Source organism: Ochotona curzoniae, unplaced genomic scaffold (assembly GCF_017591425.1).
Source record: "Ochotona curzoniae isolate NIBS_2020 unplaced genomic scaffold, NIBS_Ocur_1.0 scaffold_2587, whole genome shotgun sequence".
NCBI classification, from domain to species: domain Eukaryota; kingdom Metazoa; phylum Chordata; class Mammalia; order Lagomorpha; family Ochotonidae; genus Ochotona; species Ochotona curzoniae.
The window spans coordinates 7,766,096-7,774,560 of record NW_024467096.1 but is presented as its reverse complement, the minus strand read 5'-3'; positions in this window follow the sequence as shown (position 1 = coordinate 7,774,560).

Sequence of the window (8,465 nt, the reverse complement as noted above, 5' to 3'; positions counted from 1 at the left end):
CCTACAGAGCTGTACCCAGTTCCACTCTGAACTTCAAGGAGGCCAATGGCAAGCTGGGTCCTGGAAACACTTCAAGAGGATGGCAAGGGCACCCAGAGGGGCGCTATAGGCGAACACCCAGAGGAAGAAAAGATTTGAGGAGAACCTGAAGGGGTGCTCCCAATGGGGCTGCAGAATCCATAACTGGCGTGGAGCAGGGATACGGCAGCCAATCTCAGTTTAGAGACCTCTCCCAAAATCAGAGTGGACAACTGCAGGAAGATAGCAGGCTCCTGTTGCTGAACATGGGAAACCTCTCTGTGAGGAAGCATGAGTGAAGACCTGTGCCTCATGGGTGCTGCACTAGAAGACAGCCAATGATAAGAGCTCTACCTACCAGGACAATTATGCCTGTACTGCCAGGGCTCTGTGTGGACAGGTGCAGGGGGCTGGCTGTGCCTCATTACACATATGTAGACGTATCCCAAAATGGGCTTACAAAATGTAAAGGTCTGACTGTACCTTCTGATGGGCTTACTAGCACTTCGAAAAGAAATCTGAGAGACAGATGGATGAGAAAGTTCCTACTCACTGGTTAATTCCCCCATTCGCCCACAATGATGGGAGTTGGGCCAGTGCCAGGAGCCAGTAATTCCATCCAGATCTCCTATGTGGGTGGCGGGAACCCAGCTGCATGAGCCATCACCTATTGCCTTGTACAGCACACAGCGGCAGGAGGTTGGAATTGGGAATGCAGCCAGAATGCAAATGAACCCAGTCTGTCGTGGGGTGCAGGTGTCTTCGCTCAAGCATCAGCCCAACCTGTTTACTGTGCATTCCTGTGCCCAGAATACTTTCAAAAGCATTGGAAACTTGATTAAGTGCCCATTCCCTGACAAGCCCAGGGCAGTCTCTGCTGTGCTCCCTGCCTATGAGTAAGGGCAGTCTGGTGCCTCCTGTGGAGGACCCCTCACAGCCTTGATGGAGGAGAGGAGCAATGCCTCCCCAGCAGTGGTATGTTGGAGGGGGTGGCGACACTCCACAGCAAACATGACAAGAATTTGCAGATGGTCTTTTTTATCCATCCTCAGGCTGCAGCACCCATGGCAGCACCACATGCCATCATTTTTCTGTCTTCAGTGCTGGCTCAGGTGCAGCTGGCACCGACTGTCAAGTAGGACCTCCGTGGTGCAGGGCCCAGCGGTGGCAGCGGTGGCAGCGGTGGCAGCGGTGGCACTAGTGAGAGGCTGCAGCATGTTGAGCCCCTGGATTCCCACCACATGCTGCAGGTGTGTGCACAGCCCATGGCCTCAGGGAGCCTCCTTGCACAGTGACCTAATAGCCCACGCTGCACCATGCTGCTGGCCAGCTGTGGCCCATGCACTTACAGGTGCACACAGCCGCCCTCATTACCCTTCCCTCCCTCAGGCAGCAGGTGTGTCCTCAGGCACAGCAGTGACTCGATCCAGCCCTGGTCAGCCCCTGGGGAGAGGGAATGGCCTGGCGTCCATGGCTGGCCCATGAAGTCAGCGAGTCGGGCAGGCAGAGGGACAGCCAGCTCACCTGGGCACTGACGCGGCCCCTCCCCTGGAGTGGAAGCGCCTGCAGCGGAGCAGCAGAAACACCCTGTGACTCAGCGGCAAACACACAATTAGCCCTGGAGTCCTGCAGGGGAAGGGAGCCCCTTTTGATGGGCAAGTCAGGACTTTAAGTCTCTGTTCTCTGGAACCTGGAAGGAGACCCCTTTGCATTTCAACACCCTGCTCCCTGCACCACTGAGAATATTGCAACATAGGAAATGCTACTGGCCAGCACAACCAGCTACAGAACTGAGTTTGTAACAGCTCTCAGTTTCCCCAGCCATAGACTCAGACTGAGGCTCCTTTGCAGCCTGAGTGGAAGCAGACTGGTAGGTCTGATCTGGAGGTCCTTCCTTTAACTCCCTTCCCTGCAGCCCACATTGAGCCACGGCAGGGCCACCCATGCCAGGCTATCAGGCCTACATTGTTTTCCAGAGCTGCCAGGCAGGGTCATCCCACCACAGAGTCAGCAGTCACTTCCTGGGACCCAGGGTCTGTCCCAGCACACCCAGGGAAGCTGAGGCTCAGAGATGGAATTTCCCACCCTCACTGTTCCTGCCCTTACAGAGGGCTCCTTAATCCCAACCTGATATGCATCAAGAGGTCACCCAGCCAGGCTCCCAAGGGTCACAGGCCAGATGTGGAGCTGCTGAAGCTGGTGCCAATGCTGTGCCCAGTCTCGCCCTTCATGCATGCTGCTCTCATGGGTCTGAAGCCACAGCCTGGCTGAGGCTTGGGTCTCTGGGCCCCCGATCTCCCATCTTTCTACCCACCATCCCCTAGCAGCACATGAGCATTGCTCAAGAAGCTTGGCTAATTGAACCAATCTCACAGCGGCACTGCTGGAGCCTTCAGTGAGCTACAACACTAGGTGCACTGCTGGCTTTACAAAGCAAGCACTCCATCAGTGTTTAGGGACAAACCTTCGTTACTGTTGGTATCGAGTAAAATCAGAAGATTCTACCTCTAGGTCTGGGTGGGACCCAGGACTCTGCATGTTCAGCAACCCTCTTCCCAACCATCCCCTCCCCCCGTGACTGTGAGACAGGCATCTCCAGATTGCATCTGCAGCCAGGACCAGTTAGGAACTGCATTCCTTGCCAGCCAGAACACAGACAGGGGACTTGGGATTGGGACAGTGCCATGCAGCCCAATGTATTAGCTTTTCCTTCATTGGCCCTTGCTGTACTCTCATCAGAAGTCTGAGCCCCATGCCAATTTGAAGTTAGCAGCAAAAAGTGCTGCCAAAAGCAGAACTTAAAGCCTAAAGCATCAAAGGGGCGAGAGTTTCTTTGGAGCATCTGGTCTACCACCTCATCCTGGCCTAGCTAGAACTGAGGGATCCATAGGGAGGTGAGGACTTGCCCAGTGATTCCCAGCTGGTCAACCACTGCTGACAGCCTCATCACTTCTTGGGGCTCTTGTCAGCCACACGTCCGGCAGGGCCTGAGAGCGGGGAAGAGATGGCTTTGCCATCCTCGCCAGCCCCTCATGATTGGTGGGGGTCAAGGGCCCTCTCCTGACTCCCAGACTGCATGGCTTTGGGGATTTTCTTCCTTAAGGCTGCTGTGCCACTGCTGTCACCTGAATTCATGTGATTAGCCCAGAGGAGTTAAGGACAGGGATAGAAGGGACCAGCAGAAGGAGCTGGCCCGAGTCATCTTAACAACTCATATACCTGCTCACCAGCCCCTGACTTAGGAACACTCTGTCCAAACATGGAGCACCTCGAGGCAAGACTGGCCACACCCTCCTCTTCCACCTTACTCAACAGTAGACTCCTCCTCTCTCACAGTCCTTCAAAGTCACGGTGATGTTCACTGTTCTCAAAACAAAAATGAGTAAGATGGATTGATTGTCTTCCTGGGCCTCTGCTGGGGCTCCTCCCAGCTTTGGGGAGGGTCCAGCTTGGCTTCATGCAGCAGCCACAGCAGGGCTGTAATTAGGGTGGCAAGAGCAGCAGGAGACGCTGACAAACTGCCTGGAACATGGGGGACCCTCCCCAAAGGGGCTTCTGTGAAAGGAGCCACTCTCTCATCCTCTCGCAGTAGCTCCTGGTCAGGGGGCAGGGGGACCGGCTGGGGAGACAGAAGTGGACCCACTGCTGAGCAAAGTCTCCTGGGAAGCAGTTTCTGAATTCTGCATCCCGGTGCCAAGAAGGGCCACGGAAGCCCAAAGCTGCAGCCACACTCTTGTGGCTGGCATCTAGGGCAGCAAACTGCCATGTGAAACCCCAGCCTTAGCAGCGTTGATGGGCGGCAGGCCAAGTCCCAAGCAGTCCTCGCTTCCACCTCTGCACGCACAGTCCCACCACCCAGTCCACCAACCGAGCAAGGCCAGGGTGCACTGACTTTCTTTGGGGGGTGTGGGAATCTATCCAGACCCCCTCCCACAGGCCCCTCACTGCTGTGCCACACCCCATCCCTCCACTCCCTCCACCCCCAAACCCCATCCTGAGTCAATACCACAGACAAATTGGATTGTCTGGTCCTGAATTTAGCCCAGATGTTCAGCTGCTGCCACAGGGCAGAGCCAGCCATTAGGGGTAGCTGACTTATGGGGCTGAGGGGCATCAGCAAGAATCCCAAGTGGAACCCCAAAGTGGAATCTGGGCCATGTCCTGCCAGAGACCACACAGGTGGCCCTCAAAGGCCAGTGGCTCTCTCCTGCTTCGGCCCAAATGGGAAGGTGCAGAAAGTTCTGGTTTTCTACCCCTGTTTATTTTGCTCTGGGTCCAACCTCCCCATCTGAGCAGAGTTGACAAAGCCTACCCCTCCCCCTCCAAAAACTTCATTATTTTAAAATCCACACTGGCCCCCACTATAGAATCACCTCAGCTCCAAGCCCATCAGCATGACCCAGGCAGGCTAAGAAACTGCTAGAACCCAAGAGGCCCATGCCATACACAGAACCGGACATATTCTGGGTCAGTAACTGATTCACACTGGAGTTGTGAACCAGCACCTGTGTGAAGCCACATTTGCAACAACTCTGAGTCTACAATGGGACAGACCTTCCTCCCTCCCCCCTTTCTGGGACACCCCTCCACGCACAGGGTCTCCAGTCCTTCTCCCTCTCACCAACAACAGACCCCAAAGACCAGTAGCCCCCAAATGGGGCCACCTGCCCCTCAAGCTCCAGGGTCGGGAGATGGAAGCCGAATGGAGTCATCTCTCAAACAATCCTACCGCAGGCGAGGCCAACTTGTCAGCACCCCTGGAGGACCTAACCGGAGCCAGGAGGACCCCAGGGAAGTGGGGGTCGCCCACACCCCGCCGGCGTGGCTCCACCAGGCGTTTTCTGAGAGACCATCCCACCCACGGCGCCACGCCAGCGCTTTCCCTAGTCTGGAGTCTGTCCTCGGGCGGAGCAGTGAAGTCCACGCACGTAGAGCGGTGCGGTTCGTACGTACCCGCAGCTCGGCGCCTCCCGCACGCCCGCAGTCAACTAGAGGGAGCCGGGAAACCAGGACGCGGGGCGGCTCAAGGCTGCAGCATGAGTGCAGCTGGCGGGGCCCTCTCGCTATTTAAACCATCCCGGGGTGTGAGTCACGGCAGGGGGCAGTGTCGGGCGCAGGGCTGGGGGCGGGGGTGGGCGGGCCACCGCGGCGCTGCGCCTGACTCCCGGGACAGCCCCACCAAGGGACGCACAGCCTGCGGGATGCTCTTCCACCGCACTTGAGGCAGAAGAATGTGTTTCCTGGTAGAGCTCTGAGGAGGCAGGTGAACCCCGCACCTGCCCAGGAACCTGCTGAGAGGTCCGGTGGCGGGGTGGGGCAAGTGCGTAGGGGTGGACTGTAAGTGTTGGCAGTGCTATCTCAGGGATGAGTTCCTGCATTTGCTTTCTTACACTTTATTTGCGAAGAGCTTCACCTTTAGGGAAATTTTGCAGGAAGACTGCAAGGAAGACAATACAAGGATGTTGCCTCCTGCTCTCCTGTTGTGTGCACTTTGGGAAAGAGCATTCATTTTAGATTCCAAGGCAGAAAAAAATCACCACAATGTGCACCTCGCAAGAACAGGTTTTTTGCTTCCCTCCAGTGGTTGCCCCCAGGGTGAGCGCATATGGTCCCCCATCACGGTGCTGGCAGTCGGGGGCCCTGCCTGAGAACCGGGCGAGCTCCTCTGTGCACTTGACCTCTACATTTATTTTGGCCCAGTGCGGGACCAGGAAGCCATTTCCATCCCTGGTGTCACCCAGAGGGTCTGGGGATGCGACCTCAGGTGCTACTGCTACAAGGATGGGGAAGCCCAAGAAGGCCTGAGCTGCTCTGAGTTGAAGCCACTCTGTCTTCTCCTGGCTGGGCTGACCCTCTCAGCCAAGGGGGGAGAGTGAGATGTACACACAGTGCCTCGTAGAATGTCCAAGCCTTAATTAATGTTTGCATTGTGCTTTGAGGTCTGCGATGAAAGGAAGATATAAAAATGCATAGTGTTATTACTCAAATAGTCACCTGGTGGTTTGCTGTGCTCAAGCCCTATAGCCTGAATCACCCCAAATTCCTCCTGGCTGGGCCCTGTGATTCACGGCCCAGAAGGAGAGGCCCCTTGAAAGTCAGAGGACAGGAGCCCAGGAGGGGCAGCCCCCTGCATCCCCTCTGAGTACACTCCTGTCTCCCAGGATCTTTGCAACCCAAACCAGGCTCTCCCACTTCCCTTCTGCTGAACAGAAAGAATATGCCCGCTTTGCTTCTGCCTTCCTCCCTAACGCTAGTTTCTGACCACTGTGTGCCAGGCACTGAGCTGGGCATTGTGCATATGCAAGGATGAATCAGGTGTGTGGACAGGGGTATGCTCCATTCAGGAGGCACCTGCTTGTGCACCAGAGCCCTGGCAGCTGGGCTGAAGGACCCCTGAGTTCCTCCTAGGCCTCACCGCTTTGCCTCGCCATTTTCCATGTTTGGTAGAACAGCATCCCTGAGCAGCATCCCCGGCCTCTGCCACTCAGTGCCAGGAGCAGCTGTGACCAATGCTTCTTGAGAAAAGAAGGGGTAGACACACACACACACACACACACACACACACACACACACACAGGAGAACTGGTGATCACCTAAGTAACCCAGCAAGTGGGCATCATCACCCCATTTTAGAGATAAGGGAAGTGAAGATGAGGCCAGTTAACTCCTTGCCCTAAGGTTATGTGTCAAGTAGCACAGGCAGGATTCAAACCCCGTGTGGGGGCTGGTTCTGCTGAGTGCCCATGGATGCACATCACTACTCCAGCTGACAGTGTGGCCACCCCGAGGCTGGCGGCTGCCAGGACCAAAAGAGGGTGGTGTCTGTGACTTCCTCCAGGCAAGGTTGAACACGTGGGTGCCTTCAGAGGGCTGGGGTTCAAGTCCCCTGTCACAGGTGGTCCTACAAGAGGAGCAGGTCTGGAAATGGGACTAAGGAGAAGCCCAAGTCCAAGTGGGTGGATGACCAAGCATGGGGTTGGCTGGGCCCAGGTGGGTGGCAGGGGCCCCCTGAGGACAGCTGGCATGCCTCCCTGGAGGGCACCCCCAGAGGGGAGGAGGAGGAATGAGGCAGAGGGACAGCCATGCACACTGCAGCAAGCACCAGATGGCAGGGTTTCCGACTGTCCCTGGGGACCCTTAAAGCACCAGTGCCAGCCTCAGCGGACTCGAGGCAGTAGGTGGGTTCAGTGTAGCAACCAGGCCAGGCAGGAAGAACTGGGTCCCCCTACACAGATGCTGTAGAGATCCAGCCACGGGACCTCTGATTGGTGGTCAAGGAAACCTTCTCTTAGCCAGACACTCTGCACTATCGACAGCGCCCTCTGGAGTGAATTCTGTTATTGGTAGATGCCAGCCTTACTTTCTGTGACCTCCAGGCTGGCTGAGCACCCCTTGCCCCTGCCACCTGGGAAAACCAGGAGAGCCAGAACTGCCTCAGGGCTCTGAACTCTCGGCCTCCCACCCAGGCACGTGTCTTTCCTGAATCCAAGGCACTGGCAGTGGTGGGATGTAGCTCCCCTGCCCTCCACAGTTCGTGGACAGAGGGAGTGGCAGTCCATGCCTCATCCCCTGCTGGGTGGGAATGCTATGTCCTCACCAGGAAGCCCCCAGCACAGAACGATGGGAGAAGGGTGGGTGTTTGTCAGGGCTGTGAGGCTGATGCTGGAGACACCCATACATGTCCTGTTGGAGTGCTTAGGTACAAGTCCTGGCTCCACTTCTGACTCAGCCTCCTGCTCATGTGCACCCCAGGAGGCAGCAGGCGACAGTGCAGTACTTGACTCCCAGCATGAGAGGCTCAGATTCAAGTTCAGGTTCCTGAGCATTTGGGGAGCAAACTAACAATTGGCACATCCCTTTGTGCCCCACCCCTCTCTGTCTCCCTCTCTCTTCCTCTGCCTCTCAAATAGATTTAAAAAGATAATTTGTAAGAGAGAGGGAGAAGGAGATGGGGAAATGGTTGGTCTCCCACACCACTGATGGGCAGATCACTGGTAAGGAGCACCTATCAGTATCCAAATTGTGTCAGCCCATTTATGGCAGGCAGGCCCTGCCTAGCCAAGGTGGTGAGCATGCGCACAGCCACACGTTCGCCAATGCTCAGTGCAGTCCTGTGATGGCAGATCACCAGCAACAGTGGCAATGACCCCTCTTTCTGAACTCTGAAAAATCCACATCAAAGGGCAGGCATGTGCATAGCGGTGAAGAGGCTGCTTGGGATAGCGACGTGCAAGGCAGAGTGCCTGCGACACCTTCCATGCCAGCTCCCTGCTCATGCGCCCCCTGCGGGGCGGAGGCAATGGCTCCAGCCTTAGGTCCCTGCCACCTACAGGGAAGACCTGGACTGAATTTCTAGCTCGTGTCTCCGAACGGGGCCCCAGCGTGGCTGTTTCAGGCATTTGGGGAGTAAAACAGCAGTGAGAGGTTGCTCCTCTCTCTCTTCCCCT